Source organism: Saccopteryx leptura, chromosome 11 (genome assembly GCF_036850995.1).
Source record: "Saccopteryx leptura isolate mSacLep1 chromosome 11, mSacLep1_pri_phased_curated, whole genome shotgun sequence".
Classification (NCBI taxonomy): Eukaryota; Metazoa; Chordata; class Mammalia; order Chiroptera; family Emballonuridae; genus Saccopteryx; species Saccopteryx leptura.
In genome coordinates, this window is record NC_089513.1 from 53,737,901 (window position 1) to 53,753,847 (window position 15,947).

The following is a 15,947-nucleotide window of genomic DNA, read 5'->3' on the forward strand; positions in this document are numbered from 1 at the left end:
GCAGTTAAGGCTCATACGCCGAGTGAAGTAAGGGGGAAGGCTGGAGGACTGGGGTCTGGGACTCAAGGGCAGGAAAGCAGTTCACATGGAGGTGGAAGAGTACACACACATTTGGTGAATAAACATTTGCTGGGCCATCTGAACAACGAACATCGAGAGGACCTTGTTCAAAGGGGCCTTGCTAGGTTCTTCCCCGTCTATCACACCGATTCATAGTAAACTATAGTTATCTAAGATAGTAGCTCCCTTCCCAGAGTAGGCCCTCTATCTCGATTTTGGGGGCAGTTTGGGGAAAGTCAAAATTTTTTCTGAGTATTTTGTTTCTTGAAAATAATCAGGCATATTTTGGGGTAGAAAACTCTATTATTACCCTTCAGTGTCCTAAGTCGTTACTAAAAGGTCAGTCCACTGACCATTAATATTGAAGAGAGTGCCTCCCTAACGGGCTCCCTGAGTCTGGCAGTCACACAAGGGACAGGCTGACAGAAGAGGCATGCTCCACAGAGCCAGGATCTGTCTTCCAGGATCTACTACAGTTGATAAGGCTCAGTTAAGATAACATCATCTAACTTTAGCCAAACAGACCTTCACAGAATGAACAAATGATCAAAGATTCCTGGGAAACACTACAGACCAAACATGAAGGACAGTACAAGCAACCAACAAGAAGTTGGCAGGGCTTCAGTCCATGGAGCAAGTGACTGACCAGGCACACGCTCACGGCACCACCAGGCACCGGCTCGCGGCACCACCAAGCACATGATCACAACACCACCAGGCACACGATCAGGGTATTGCCAGGCAAAGGCTCACGTCACTGCCAGGCACACACTCACGGCAGTATTGACGGAAATTTGACCATATAGCAAAGACAAAGCGAATCGCTTTTATTCTGAAGACAGAGTTGGAAAGAGCATTTGTCAATGAGTATCTATACAGGTGTTCTATTCACATAATTTTGAGGCCATAAACAATGTGTGCCCCTTATAAAAACTCATAATTGTACACTTAAAAATTGGGGAACAGTTTCCCAATTTAAAATCTTACAAATGAAGAGTTTTAGTGGGCTTTGAACTCACTTTTGGAAATATAAATATGCAATACTTTTGATTAGTTCCCAGGAAAAACTGTCATCAGAGAATAAAAATTCAGCAGCTGAAATATACAAAATCTTTGCATTATTGATGGGTGACACTGATAAATTATATCATGATTTAGTCATTTAGGACAACAATCATCTCTTCAGTTTACTCCTCTATGTCTTTGTTACATGTCTTTTAAAGCTATGACTAGAGTGACTGACTGTCCCATCTGCTCAGAATGGAGCTGGTCACAGAACTAAAGTCCCAAACCTGGGGGATCCTTCGATTCCAGTCAAGTCAGATGGTCAGTCATCCTATCCTAGCTGTGAAACCAAACCTAAAAAACCAAACCTAAAAAAATAGACTTCAGATAATGATAACACAAAGCTTTTTATCAGACTTTCAAAAAGGAATCATGCATATTAATATTTAGTTTAGAACATACTCATTGTTAACTGTTAAAATAAATACTATTGGCCCTGGCTGGTTGTCTCAGTGGTAGAGCGTCGGCCTGGCGTGCTGAAGTCCCAGGTTTGATTCCCGGCCAGGGCACACAGGAGAGGCGCCCATCTTCTTCTCCACCCCTCCCCCTCTCCTTCCTCTCTGTCTCTCTCTTCCCCTCCCACAGCCAAGGCTCCATTGGAGCAAAAAGATGGCCCGGGCGCTGGGGATGGCTCCTTGGCCTCTGCCCCAGGCGCTAGAGTGGCTCTGGTCGCGACAGAGCAACGCCCCGGATGGGCAGAGCATCACCCCCTGGTGGGCGTGCCAGGTGGATCCCGGTCGGGCGCATGCAGGAGTCTGTCTGTCTCCATGTTTCCTGCTTCAGAAAAAAATACAAAAAAAAAAAAAATTTTTTTAAATAAATAAATAAATACTATTAATTTCATCTTTATATTATACCTTATCAGTTTCTTTTTTTAGTCTATGGCTAAAAATACCAAATATAATTTGTGAGGTAGTAAATCATATAATTTCCAAATAAACAATCAAGTTATATGTATCAAGATTTGTGATTAAAGTTCCTTTATTGATAAGTAAAGCAAACCAACAAGTTTGCAAATGACAGCATCAGGCGGCCATTCGCCCAGAACGCCACATGTAATTGAGTGTGGTTGATTTCTTGTGATTCCTTAGCTTGCTACCTTTCTGTACATAGAATTTATTTTCGTTTTTGAGTTCATATGGTTTAAAGTAAAAATGTATTTAGAAACAAATAATGCAGGGGAAACATTCCTACCTGTCCTCCTCCATCTGGCCAACTTATAATACCTCCACCCAGTAATCACTGTTATTAGATTTTAATATATCCTTGCAAAATTTTCTTGATGAAAATACAAAGAAACATGAATACATATTCTTTTTTTTTTTTTTTTTTTTGTATTTTTCCAAAGCTAGAAACGGGGAGAGATAGTCAGACTCCCGCATGCGCCCGACCGGGATCCACCTGGCACGCCCACCAGGGGGCGACGCTCTGCCCACCAGGGGGCGATGCTCTGCCCCTCCGGGGCATCGCTCTGTCGCAACCAGAGCCACTCTAGCGCCTGGGACAGAGGCCAAGGAGCCATCCCCAGCGCCCGGGCCATCTTTGCTCCAATGGAGCCTTGGCTGTGGGAGGGGAAGAGAGAGACAGAGAGGAAGGAGAGGGGGAGGGGTGGAGAAGCAGATGGGCGCTTCTCCTGTGTGCCCTGGCCGGGAATCGAACCCGGGACTTCTGCATGCCAGGCCGACGCTCTACCACTGAGCCAACTGGCCATGGCATGAATACATATTCTTATTTCCTTGCTCTTGTGCACAAAAGGTATCACATCATAATACTGTTTTCTGCTTTTCTTTTTACTAACAAAATGCCTGGAGATCTTTGTCATGTTATGAAGAGCATTATTGTACTTTTTTACTAGCTGCACAGCATCCCCTGACTGGATAGTTCATGATTTATTTAGCTGGCTCCATATTTATGAGTAATTAGATTGTTTCTTATTTTTTTTCCAATCATAAAAAGCTGCAGGGACTCTATGGAAGCACCTTCCAGAGTGGACTTGATGTTCCTGCCGGCAGTACCGTCACCAGGCTCCTCAGGACCTGCGCCACTGAACAGCCCCACATGCCTGGAGTGGGTCCTGTTTTCCCACTGCCTGGCTGAAAGGCTGTGTTATCAGATTTGTGGATTTTTGTCAAGATGATAAGTGAAAAATGATATTTCACTGTAGTTTTAATTTGTGCTTATTTTTCTATGAGGAAGGGGAAGATCACTTTGTATATTTAAAAGCCATTTATATTTCCTTTTCCATGAAATAACTTGGCCCACTTTTTGGTTGGAATGATCTTTTGCTCTCAACAAATCACCAAGATTAGTCCTTTCTCTATACTATGAGATGCGTTATTTTTTTTTTTTTTTTTTTTTTTTACAGTTTGTCGTTTTTCTTTTTTATTCTTGCTAGGATATTTTTAATATGCAGAGATTTTTGTTGTATGTTTCTTTTAAGAAAATAAACTATAAAACTTTTATTTGATGGCTTCTAGATTTGAGTAATAGTTAGAAAACCTTTCTCAATTCCCAGATTATAAATCTTCTCCTTTGTTTAGGTCTGGCTGTACTAGGATGTGGTATGAGGTAAAGCCACATATCTTTTCCCCCCTGACCATTCGGTTGTCCCAAGAACACTTACTGAACAGTCTTTCTAGTACCAGTCTAGGACATATGTATCATACGTTAAACCCCATGAGCATTTGCTCCTTCTTCTGGCTTGTCTCTTCCCTTGTTTAGGATGTTTGTTCCAATGTCAGTGCATTTACTTCTGTACGCCTCGGCTTCCTGACCTGAGTCTTAGAGATACCCTTAACTTCTTCACTAGATCATTTTAAGAATTTGAGATCAACAGGCAAGCCTTATTACAGCACATGACACACAGTAGACTCTCAATGGTAGCTATTACAGTTATTCTGCCAGATTTCAAATTGCTAAGAATGTATCTGTCTTAAATATTACGTCAGCCTGCCTATTTGTGTTTACCACCTGAAGAGACGATGTCAAATGAACAAAACCTCTGATGAAAGAAGAATTTTAAGAGAATAGTAAAGAAAAATCATCACACCCCAACTGAATTAATTTATAGACCAGGAACTGGACTGGGTTTTAAGGGTATACATAAGATAACAATTTCTTGTTTGGTGCACTGACTAGCTGTCATTCGACAGGAGTTCACCATCTGCTAAATGGCTGATTGAGAACCACAGGAAGGCTGGGTTCCCTGCCCTCACGGGGTTCTCACCCAGCTGTGATAACACCGACCTCCTGCTCTCCGCACTGCTCTGCCCATCCGCAGGCCTGCCTCAGCACCTCTTCCCTTCGGAGGCTCCTCCCTTCGGAGGCTCCTCCCTTCAGAAGCCCCTCCCTTTGGAGGCTCCTCCCTTCAGAAGCTCCTCCCTTCAGAGGCTCCTCCCTTCAGAAGCTCCTCCCTTCGGAAGCTCCTCCCGTCTCACCACCCGACCCCATCCAGTCCTTTCTCAGTTTCACAACAATCAGTGGATCTCTCTCTCCCTCCATCAAGTTTCAGGTGTGCAGATGCAGAATCCACAGTACAACTTTATCTGGATGCCCTACCAGCTCCTGATGCTCAGTAATTACAAACTGAATTCAGCCTTTGACACTCCAAGTTTCTTGTCCCTGTTCAAGGTTCCCTAGACTCCCTCTCCCGCTTCTGTCACCCACACTTCCTCCTGCACCAGCTCAACCCCCTCTCGCTGGCAGGATTCTCAGATGGCCCCTATGAACCACGCCCTTGTAGAACCCCCTCCCGGGTGGGGGTGAACCCTGTCACTTGCTCCTAGACCACAGAATAAGGTAAAGGGAATGGCACAGTTGCTCCCGCGGTTGTATGACAACATATGACCCCACCTCAGCTGACTAGAACAAAGAGTACCCTGCCAGCCTTGAGAACGTGGGCTGCCATGTTGTGAGAGAGCCGTGTGGAGAACTGCAGGCCCTCGGAGCCGAGAGCGGCCCCTGCCTGACAGCCCGCAAGAAAGCGGCCACCTCAGTCCTACCGCTGTAAGGAACAGGGCTCTGCCAACAAGCACAGGAGCTTGGGAGAGGCCACTGAGCTCCAAAAGTACCTCAGCCAGGCTCATACTTTCATTTTACCCTCTGAGACCTCGAGCAGAGCATCCCTTTAAGTCATGCCTGGACATCTAACCTACAGGAAATGTGAGGTCATAGTAAACGATTGTCTGCAGCCGCTCAGTTTTGTAGTAGTTTGCTATGCAGCAACATAAAACTAAACACGCCTACTGATCCTTTAGAAGTCAGCTCAGAAAGCTTTCTTTAATCCTATTTCTTCCCCCCAGGCTACCTTGGGAAACCTTCTGAAGCCTGGAAATATCCTACACAAATCTCTATTACTGGGCCTATCACATTGCAATACCATCATCTGTCCTACTGGTCTAGCCTGCTTTGATGAGCTTACTGAAGGCAGATAGTATGTTCATCGTTTATCCTCAAGACAGAGACTAGCACCTAGTCTAGCTCAACAAATATCTGCTGAGTGAAGGCATGAATGCAAGGTTCAAGAGATTATATTCTTCCTGGCCAGTGGTGGCACAGAGGATTGAGTGTTGGCTTGGGATGCTGAGGACCCCATTTCAAAACCCTGAGGTCGCCAGCTTGAGCACAGGCTTGCCAGCTTGAGTGCAGGGTCACTGGCTTGAGCATGGGATCATCAACATGATCCCAAGGTCACTGGCTTGAACCCAAAGTCGCTGGCTTGAGCAAAGGGTCACTGGCTTGGCTTGAGCCCTGCCTGGGTCAAGGCACATATGAGCAGCAATCAGTAAACAACTAAAAGTGAAACAACTACAAGTTGATGCTTCTCATTTCTCCCCCCTCTTCCCCTTCCTGTCTCTCTCTCTCCCTAAAGAAAAAAAATAGTAAAAATAGTATGGTCTGCCTGGCAGATCTCACATTCATAGTTATTGTGGACATCTCTGTGCAATTAATAAATAGCATCCTGATAAAACATACTATAACTCAGTGCTTCTCAAACTTTAAAATGCATGTGAACCACCTGGGGAATCCTGTTAAAATGCAGATCTTCCCTGGCCGTTTGGCTCAGCGGTAGAGCGTCGGCCTAGCGTGCGGAGGACCCGGGTTCGATTCCCGGCCAGGGCACACAGGAGAAGCGCCCATTTGTTTCTCCACCCCTCTGCCGCGCTTTCTTCTCTGTCTCTCTCTTCCCCTCCCGCAGCCAAGGCTCCATTGGAGCAAAGATGGCCCGGGCGCTGGGGATGGCTCTGTGGTCTCTGCCTCAGGCGCTAGAGTGGCTCTGGTCGCAACATGGCGACGCCCAGGATAGGCAGATTATCGCCCCCTGGTGGGCAGAGCGTCGCCCCATGGTGGGCGTGCCGGGTGGATCCCGGTAGGGCGCATGCGGGAGTCTGTCTGACTGTCTCTCCCCGTTTCCAGCTTCAGAAAAAAAAAAAAAAAAAAAAATGCAGATCTTGATTCAGTAGATCTGGAGTGGGACCTGAGATTATGAGTTTCCAACAACCTCCCAGCTGATATACTGCTGAAGGTCTGTGGGCTTCACGATGAGCCACACAGCCACTGTGTGCCAGGCAGGCCGTGAGTATGGGGAAGCAACAACCCCATCCTAGCCACCTCTTCTACTGCGTGTGAAATGATGAAACATGTCTGTTGGTCAAATAAGTTTGTAAATATGATATATATGTTTGCTCGCTTGTGACTTATATTGGGTGTGGGGGACAGGCTATAAGCAGGCCAGGTCGTTGTAGCCTAAGGTTTGGTTTTGGGACTAAGCTTTTCCCCACACCCTTGACTGATTGTATGATCTGGGAATCCAGATGAGGAATCCAATTATGCCTTGGATAAGTGACTTTGTATCAGAGACTTCCTTGTTTGTATATTGGATTAAGGGATTTTGGTTTTCTACACTATAAAGTGGGACAGACCAGGAGCTTGGACACACAGTTCCTGCTATCACAATTGCAGGGGCTTCCCTGATCCCTTGCCCTTCATGGGAAGAGCTGGTTTTCTGCTTTTCCCTTGTCTTCTTTTGTGGTTTGCCTGTCTTGGTGAGACACCAATAAATAGGATGGCCCCCCATCCTCTGACTCCGCCATTTCTTTATCGTCTGCCCGAATCCAATGGGAACCTGCATGTGAATGGCCACGATGGCGGCTCCTGGCCTTACAATGTCTTATTTTCCCCTATGGTTCTTTGCCCTAATTTCATCCCTCTTTACCAACTCAGTACATGGGAAATTTACATATTCAAGACAATGCGAGTCTCTTATAAAGGTCTACTACAAAAAATTGAAATGGTGACAAAAAATAGTATTCAAAAGTTGATTATGTGAGCACAACAGCTACTGAGCATTTTTATAATCACTGTATCATTCAAGTATAAAAAGAAATATATAATATGCTGCTACTCAGTTACTTGATTAGGATGTTTGATTCACACTTCTTTATTTGCTATTGAAATTCTGCCTTGATAGAAGAAACATACTCCTCCCAAAAATAAATTACCTCTCATTTCAAAGTTAAGCTACCCAAATTCCTTATGTCCATATTTTTTAGATATATCAGGGTTAGAGCTATACACACCAAAGATCATTATTTTATATTTCAGAATAAATTTACATTTATCTTATGATATACTGACCTAATTTTTGAACAATTTTGCAAATAAGAAAGGATTTAGTATCATACAATAGAGCAGAAAAAATGCTGAATTTGGGGTGAGGTCATCTAAGGTCAAATCCCAGCCCCACCCACAAAGCACTATGTGATCCCTGGATGTGACTAGCAAATGACATCTATTCCCTGGACCTGATTTCTCCTGTCAGTAAAATAAAGGGACTGCACTAAATGTTCTCCAAAGCTCCTGCAGGCTTTAACATTCTTTGCTTCTGTCTGAGCTAATTATTTCATAACTGTAATAAATTAACACTGCTACTAATGAATTGAGAATTAATTTTTAAAAGACAAAGAAAAAAAAATGAGCAGTTTGCCTAATCCTCCCAGACGCAACACTTAAGAAAATCAAAATAAATTGAGAAAAATAAAACCATTACTACAATTTCTCGGGTTTCAAACTCTAGTCCTAAAAACTGAAAATAAAGTTTTAAGGGGGGGGGGGGAACAGTGCTCTAAAAAACAGGAGATAATGATTTAAGGAATATATATGTCTCTGCATTGGTACATTTTCATTTGTCAACTTTAAATCCGTCATTTTGGAAGAGAGGATTATGAGATAGGAAAATCACTGAAATGGCCCTAGAGGCATCACATAGTTCTACTACAAATTACAGTGACATTTTCTAATTAATCACTGTCTTATGTTTCCCTGACTATGAATTTCAATCAAGGAAGCAAAACAAAGGATCTTCCCTGACTGATCTGTGTTTGGCAGCTGAAAGTCAGGGCCTCAGAACTGTCCGATAATGCCTCCTTCCTCTCTCACTCTCAGAGCCCCAGGGGCAAGGAAGGGCTCTGGAGCACCCTGCAGTCCCTCTTCCATGAGAACAGAGGGGCACAACTGTTGGTTTCACGACAAGTAGAAAACACTGGAATCGTATTTAATAATTCCAGTAATAAACTACTATGGTATTTGAATTTTACCTGCTGTTTCAAGTCCACTTTTCAAATTCTCATTTGGTGTGATCCAGTGTGAAGGTAAATGATATTAACCTTTCAGATAAAAATTCAGGAAAGGATTACTTTCCATTGCCCTGCTGGGAATTCAGATGCAGAGAGAAGGAAATGCTTTCATTTTGTTCAAAGACTCAACAACTTAGCTACAGTCTCTAAATGAAATCTCTCTATAGTATTTGTATTAATACTGTTTGTTTGTATTTTAATTTTCTATGTTTTATGATGCTCTGACATTTGGGGGGCTTTTGGACAGGGGAGAGTTGTTCCTTTCTGAAAAAGCGAATTCCTAAAGATTACAAACAACTTGCCTGCATTGCATGTCTTTAATGTACAAATGGACCAATCCTGAGTGCACACCTCAGCTGCCTCTTTTTACCAGGCTCTTGCAGCCTGGGATACGATCCTCCTACCCTAAATCATCCCAAGGCCAGGTACTAAACAAGCACAGACAGCCCCTGTAGCTAACAACCAACGAAATTATTCAAACCAGACGATTCTAAACCTGTTTGCCTTGCTTACCCTGCCTTGCTCATTCCTTTCTTTAAAAAACACAATAAAGCCTTTTCCCCTACATTTCCCCCTCACTCCTGCCTCCTGACCAACTTTGGTCCTTCGCCATGTGGTCCTGCATGAGATGACGTACCCTGTCATCTTGGGAAATGTGAATAACAAACTCACTTTTCAATGGCAACTAGCTCTTCATCTGATAGCCTCACTGTATCTGAATAAAAACAAAATCCCAGATCTTAAAATAGTATTTGCTAGACTTAAATAAAAAAACAACAAAACAAAACAAACAAACAAATAAACAAAGGGATCCCTGGCTGGGGAGCTCAGTTGGTTAGAACGTTATCCCGATATACCAAGGTTGTGGTTTCAATCCCTGGTAAGGGCACATAGGGGTAGAGGGGGATAGATAGTGATAAAGGAAGACTTGGCTTGGGGTGGTGAACACACAATGTAATATACAGATGATGTATTGTAGAACTGTGCACCTGAAACCTATATAATTTTATTAACCAGTGACACCCCAATAGATTCAATTTAAATTTTTTTTTAAAAAGAATCAACCAATGAATGCATAAATAAATGGAATAACAAATGGGTGTTTCTCTTAACTCTCGCCCTTATATCAATAAATAAAAAAATTAAAATCAAAACAAAGGGGGAAATAGCTAAAATAGCTTTATAAACAGCATTCTATGATTCTTCCATATATAAATGAATGTCATTGGCTGATGCAAACTATTATCAGTCATAGATAGGGCAACAAAATGATTTAAAAAATTTTAGAACTACTGAAAAGAAGAAGCTAAAATAATCCTACCCTAAACATTTTGTCAATATCTATTTAAGGATATTAGAAAATAGATTTCATTACACTGCATCCAACTGCGGCCCATGTTAGAATGCCAAGTCCAGCAGCCACAGTATCAAGTATAATATAACTTCCTCTGCTCTGCCTTCAAGGCTCTTGAAGATCCAGATTGCTAGTGCTCTACGGCAGTGTTCCCCAACCTTTTTTGGGCCTCGGACCGGTTTAATGTCAGAAAATACATATTTTCACGGACCGGCCTTTAGGGTGGGACAGATAAGTGTATCACGTGACCAAGACAAGCGTCAAGAGTGAGTCTTAGACAGATGTAACAGAGGGAATCTGGTCATTTTTTAAAAATAAAACATCGTTCAGACTTAAATATAAATAAACGGAAATAGTGTAAGTTATTTATTCTTTCTCTACGGACCGGTACCAAATGGCCCACGGACCGGTACCAGTCCGCGGCCCAGGGGGTTGGGGACCACTGCTCATTCAGCCTCAGGAAAGGGTGGCGGCATCACTTTGGGGCTTGTGTCTGGCCTTGAAGGATGGAGAGTATGTTATACAGACATGTTTGATGTTTAATTTATTTAACAAAAACATTTATGCAATGCAGACTTAATTCTATTGTAACAGATGGCTCTTAAATCTAACCTGGTAAAATGTAGTAAGAGAGAATACAACTAATTTGCATTTTAATACCCAGTGCTCTCTCTAGGCAGCTTACCTTGAGAGATAAGACAGCTGAAGGGTCATAGCAGGGATCACCGGGGCCAAGGAGGCAGCATGAGCAAAGGCATCGGGTTGAAAGCAAATACGACATATGCGATATATGATGAGGTTATAATGACTTGCCTGACTGAGCAGATGTTGCTCTTGGCAGTTTTGTAAAATGAACGTTGGACTGGGAGGGTCAGAATATTTGGATTTCAGTCTTAGGCTCTGGGGATAATTAGTTCTGTGACCAAAGAAAAGTCCTTTGCCAGACTGAGACTCAGCTTCTTTGTAGAACATGAATCCTAGATCGGAAGATCTTTAAGGGTCTTTTCATTTCCATAAGACTAAGCTGTGGTATATAAGTGATAGAAAAATGACTAGGAGGATCTGCAGGCTGAATGTGCCTTAGAGCAGTGGTCCCCAACCTTTTTGGGGCCATGGACCGGTTTAATGTCAGAAAATATTTTCACGGACCAGCCTTCAGGATGGGATGGATAAATGTATCATGTGACCGAGACAAGCATCAAGAGTGAGTCTTAGATGGATGTAACAGAGGGAATCTGGTCATTTTTTAAAAATAAAACATCGTTCAGACTTAAATATAAATAAAACAGAATTAATGTAAGTTATTTATTCTTTCTCTGAGGACTGGTACCAAATGGCCCACAGACCGTACCGGTCTGTGGCCCGGGGGTTGGGGACCACTGCCTCAGAGCACTAATGTGCTAAGTACTTAGCTGTACTGCATTGCTCTAGATAAGCTGGTATTCTTTTACCCAGCAGTAAGAATCCTTTAGAGTTAGACAATATATAATGTCTTTTATTTCCATTTTTCTAAGTTCATAATTTAGTCCTGGCCAGTTAGCTCAGTGGATAGAGCATCGGCCCAGTATGGATGTCCCAGGTTCAATTCCCGGTCTCGGCACACAGGATAAGTGACCATCTGCTTCTCTCCTGCTCCTTCTCCCATTCCCTCCCTTTCCCATTTCCTCCCTCTTCCTCTCCCACAGCCAGTAGCTAGATTGGTCTGAGCAATGGCCTTGGGCACTGAGGATAGCATGGCTGGTTTGAGTGTTGGCCTCAGGTGCTAAAAATAATTCAGTTTATTTGAGCATCAGCCCCACATGGGGCTGCCAGATGGATCCTGGTCAGGGCGCATGCAGGAGTCTATCTCACTATCTTCTTTCCTCTCACTTAAAAAAAAAATTAAAAAGCTCATAATTCACTAATTAGATATAGATTCATAGATTTTTAAGAGGTTCAGAGGGAGAGGAAGAATAGTTGCTAACATTTTCAGTATCAGATATTTATATACACAATTTTTTACTTGAATAGTCAAATAAATTTCCTTTATTACTTGGGAAACTTGCATTTTAGGAAATTCAAAATTTTATAGCCTGATTTTTATGCCCAAAACACCCACATACACAGCAAACATCTATGAAATCACCTTGGAAAATAAAAAAAGCAGAAAGCTTAGTTTCCTTATTATTATGTGCCTACACATTCCTAGTCATTCTAAAAATGGTGGGTGGGCCCTGGCCGGTTGGCTCAGTGGTAGAGCATTGGCCTGGCGTGCAGAAGTCCTGGGTTCGATTTCCGGTCAGGGCACACAGGAGAGGCGCCCATCTGCTTCTCCACCCCTCCCCCTCTCCTTTCTCTCTGTCTCTCTCTTCCCCTCCCACAGCCGAGGCTCCATTGGAGCAAAAGATGGCCCGGGCACTAGGGATGGCTCCTTGGCCTCTGCCTCAGGCACTAGAATGCCTCTGGTCACGACAGAGAGATGCCCCGGATGGGCAGAGCATCGCCCCCTGGTGGGCGTGCCGGGTGGATCCCGGTCGGGCACATGCGGGAGTCTGTCTGACTGCCTCCCTGTTTCTAGCTTCAGAAAAATACAAAAAAAAAAAAAAGTGGTAGGTGGAAAAGGAGAGAAAATGGCACCAAAAATGACACTTTTGTTTGTGTTGGGTGTTGGGAAAAAGCACATGTTCAGGGGGGTAACAGAACAGGGAAGCGCCTCTCTTCAGGGCTGGGCAGTGCTGTGGAGGCCAGCTCGGCCAATGGAAGTTTATCCACACAGTAGAGCCTAGAAAATAAACATGTAATGAGTGTTAAGGCACCCCCGCAGACACTGTCACAAAAAGCAAAAATTGGGTGACCTCTTTGAAGGATGATAAGAAAGAAAGGCTTATCAAAAATTTAAATGCACACACTCTTCAGTACAATTTTACCGATAAGACTTTATCTATGAATCAGCTACCAATGTATGCCAGGATACATGAAAGAACACCAGCTGTAACCATGTGTATAACAACAAAAATAGAAATCACCTAAATGTTTACATTAGGGCACTCTTTAAGTAACTTATAACACATTCACAGAGTGAAATATTGTGCACCTTTGAAAACAATGACAAGATCCGAATCTCCAAAATATGCATGCTTGAGTGTAAAAAAGCAGGACTCAGAACAAGAGTTTGAATCTATCTGGATACATGTATGCATGTATCATGTATGTATGACTATGTGCATAAAGGGTTGTTTAGGGGCTTTTTAGCTTTCTTTTATTTGTCTTTGATTCCTATATAAATACACAAGAAAATATAAACAGTAGTCACATCTTTAGAGAAAAATTTGGGGGTTTAGCATATGTTAGTAGGTACAAAGAATTTATATTATTATTTTAATACCTGTGAGGATTATTTGATATTTTTAATTATGTGCTTATATATTGAAAGATATACTGTAAATATTTTTGAAATTTTATGAATACAGAGAAAATATTAGTCTAGGAAGACATCATTGATAGATATATTAAGATTAGCATCTGAAAATTATTTGATATCTAAGAGATTAAATTACTATCTCAAAAGCAGATGTTTAGAAAGCATCCAACTATTCATCAGTTTAATATTTTATTTAATCTGCCATGCTATTTTGTTTGGTTGACTGAAAATGTCACTTACTAAATCATAAGGGCCACACGAAAAGTAAAGGATGTTACCAAGATTTCAATCAAAATTCACACGATTATAGTTATAGAACTCAAACAGGACTGAACCCCTCTCTCTCCACAGTGAATGCAGCCACGGATGTGAACCTGCTTACTGTATTATACTATTTAATTAATCTAATGAAAATGGACACAGTAACTGGCAATGAGCCCCAAACTGACAGTGCAAAGCAGAATTCATCCTAAACGTGCATCTTTTCAATTACCCTTTGTGGATATCCATTAAAATAATTTTGTGTTCCAAAAACCTCAAAACTCAAATTAGTATTATGGTCCTTTGAAATGTCATTGTCTTACTCTTGATCAAAGAAGTCCATTTGCATGAAGATGCCATTGAACACCAGGAACTTCATTCAGTAGAAAGTTTTGGAAATTCAGCTGCACAAGGCACCATGCTAAAACAGCACCTGTGTAAGTAAGTGCTGAGCAGCTCCGAGTTCCAAAGGAAAACCCCAAAGCGGGCTAGAAACAATGGAAAAAGGATCAGTATGAAGTCAGAGACCGAGTTAGGCTGTAAGAAGAAACTGGGGTTCGAGCCAACGCAGAAGAAGAGACAGGGCTGAAATATTCATGTCGTAAAGCAAAATAATGGAAGTGCTCAGAAGGGGCAATAATATATACTTTAAAGAGAAGTGACACTAAAGTAGGAAATATGCTGGATAGGAGAGGTCATCTCAAATATTAAACGAAAAAGTTAATATACAGCAGCCATTACCGATTATAACCACGGCACTATTGGGAGGTAAGATATGCCCAGCTATTTCCCGAGGACAGTATTTCTCAAATGTGAGCCTGTAGCAGAACCACCTGGAGGGCTTGGTAAACTCTAGATTGCTAAGCCCCACCCCCAGAGTATCTGATTCACTCTGACCAGATTCGCATTTCTAATAAACCCCCAGGTGATGCTAATACTGCTGGTCAGGAGGCCACAGCTGGAGAATCACTATCTAAAAATAACTGGGAACACATCAGATACCCTATCTCTTCAGATAGCATGACACAGCAAACCAAAAGTACCGAAGGGAAGGGCATCCTCCCAAACCTGAGACAGGTGTGGGCCCCCCGGGTCTGGGACACGCAGCCCCTCTGAGTAAGCTCTGCAGGACACTCTCAGAGCGCACACCTCCCGCGGAACTGGGCTCTAAAGTGAAAAACGTGGGAGCTAGAGCTCAGAGAGCATTAGCCACCGTGCTTCCCATGAGGCTGACCCTGGAGACAAACAGCTCAATACCTGACACAAACCTGTATTTAACATCTTAAAAACAAACACAGACCACGTCATAGCTTCACATGTCTCACTTAACGCGTGGAGTTCATCCAACCACACCTAACCTGGTACTGAACTTAAGATGTGTAACTGTCACTTCAACTCTAATGTGAAAATGTGTACCCATACCACATGCAGATCTCTGCACCCACACCCAGATAAATAATGAGAGCCCAGGACACAGTGAGAATGCTCTCATGACCCACTGACCCCACAACAGTCACCACAGAGCTCTCCTGGTCACTTCTGCCCACCCTGAAATTTGTAGAAATACAGGAAGTTGACCTAGGAAACAGCAGAGGTTATTAGAGGCATGATGCACATTATAGACCCTGCAGCTGTCGAGATGTCACTGTGAGGTGTTTGCTAGACAGGATTAACATTTAAACACTATGCTCTGAATAAAGCAGATTACCGTTCACAATGTGAACGGGCCTATGTGAAAGGTTGGCTTCCCCTAAGGAAGAGGGAAGTCTGCCTGCAGATGGCCCCTGGAATCAGGACTGCGACACCGACCCTCCTCTGGGTCTCCACCCCTCCTACCTGCCTGTGGACTGCAGACCTGCCAGCCACCGATTCCATGAGTCAATTCCTAGTTAGTTAGTTAGTTGTGTGCCCATCTCCCAAAATCAAGTAAGTTTCTGTCACCATATATTTGTTTGTCCCTCTTTACTCCTCTCCTCCATATCCCCCTCCCCCTCATAACCACTTCGCTTTTGTCTATGCCCATGAGCCTCTGTTTTAGATTCCACCTATGTGGGAAATCATACATATAGTTCTCAGATTTTTCTCATTTACTTATTTCACTTGGTATAATGTTCTCAAGGTCCATCCATTTTGTCGTAAGTAGCAACATGTCATCATTTCTTTTTTTTTTTTT

At 42.8% G+C, this 15,947-nt stretch overlaps 1 protein-coding gene across 2 annotated transcripts in view; it reads right to left on the bottom strand.

Moving 5' to 3' along the window:
* Window positions 1-15,947, bottom strand: part of L3MBTL4 (L3MBTL histone methyl-lysine binding protein 4) — a 488,059-nt gene that overhangs the window by 384,583 nt on the left and 87,529 nt on the right. The window lies entirely within an intron of this gene.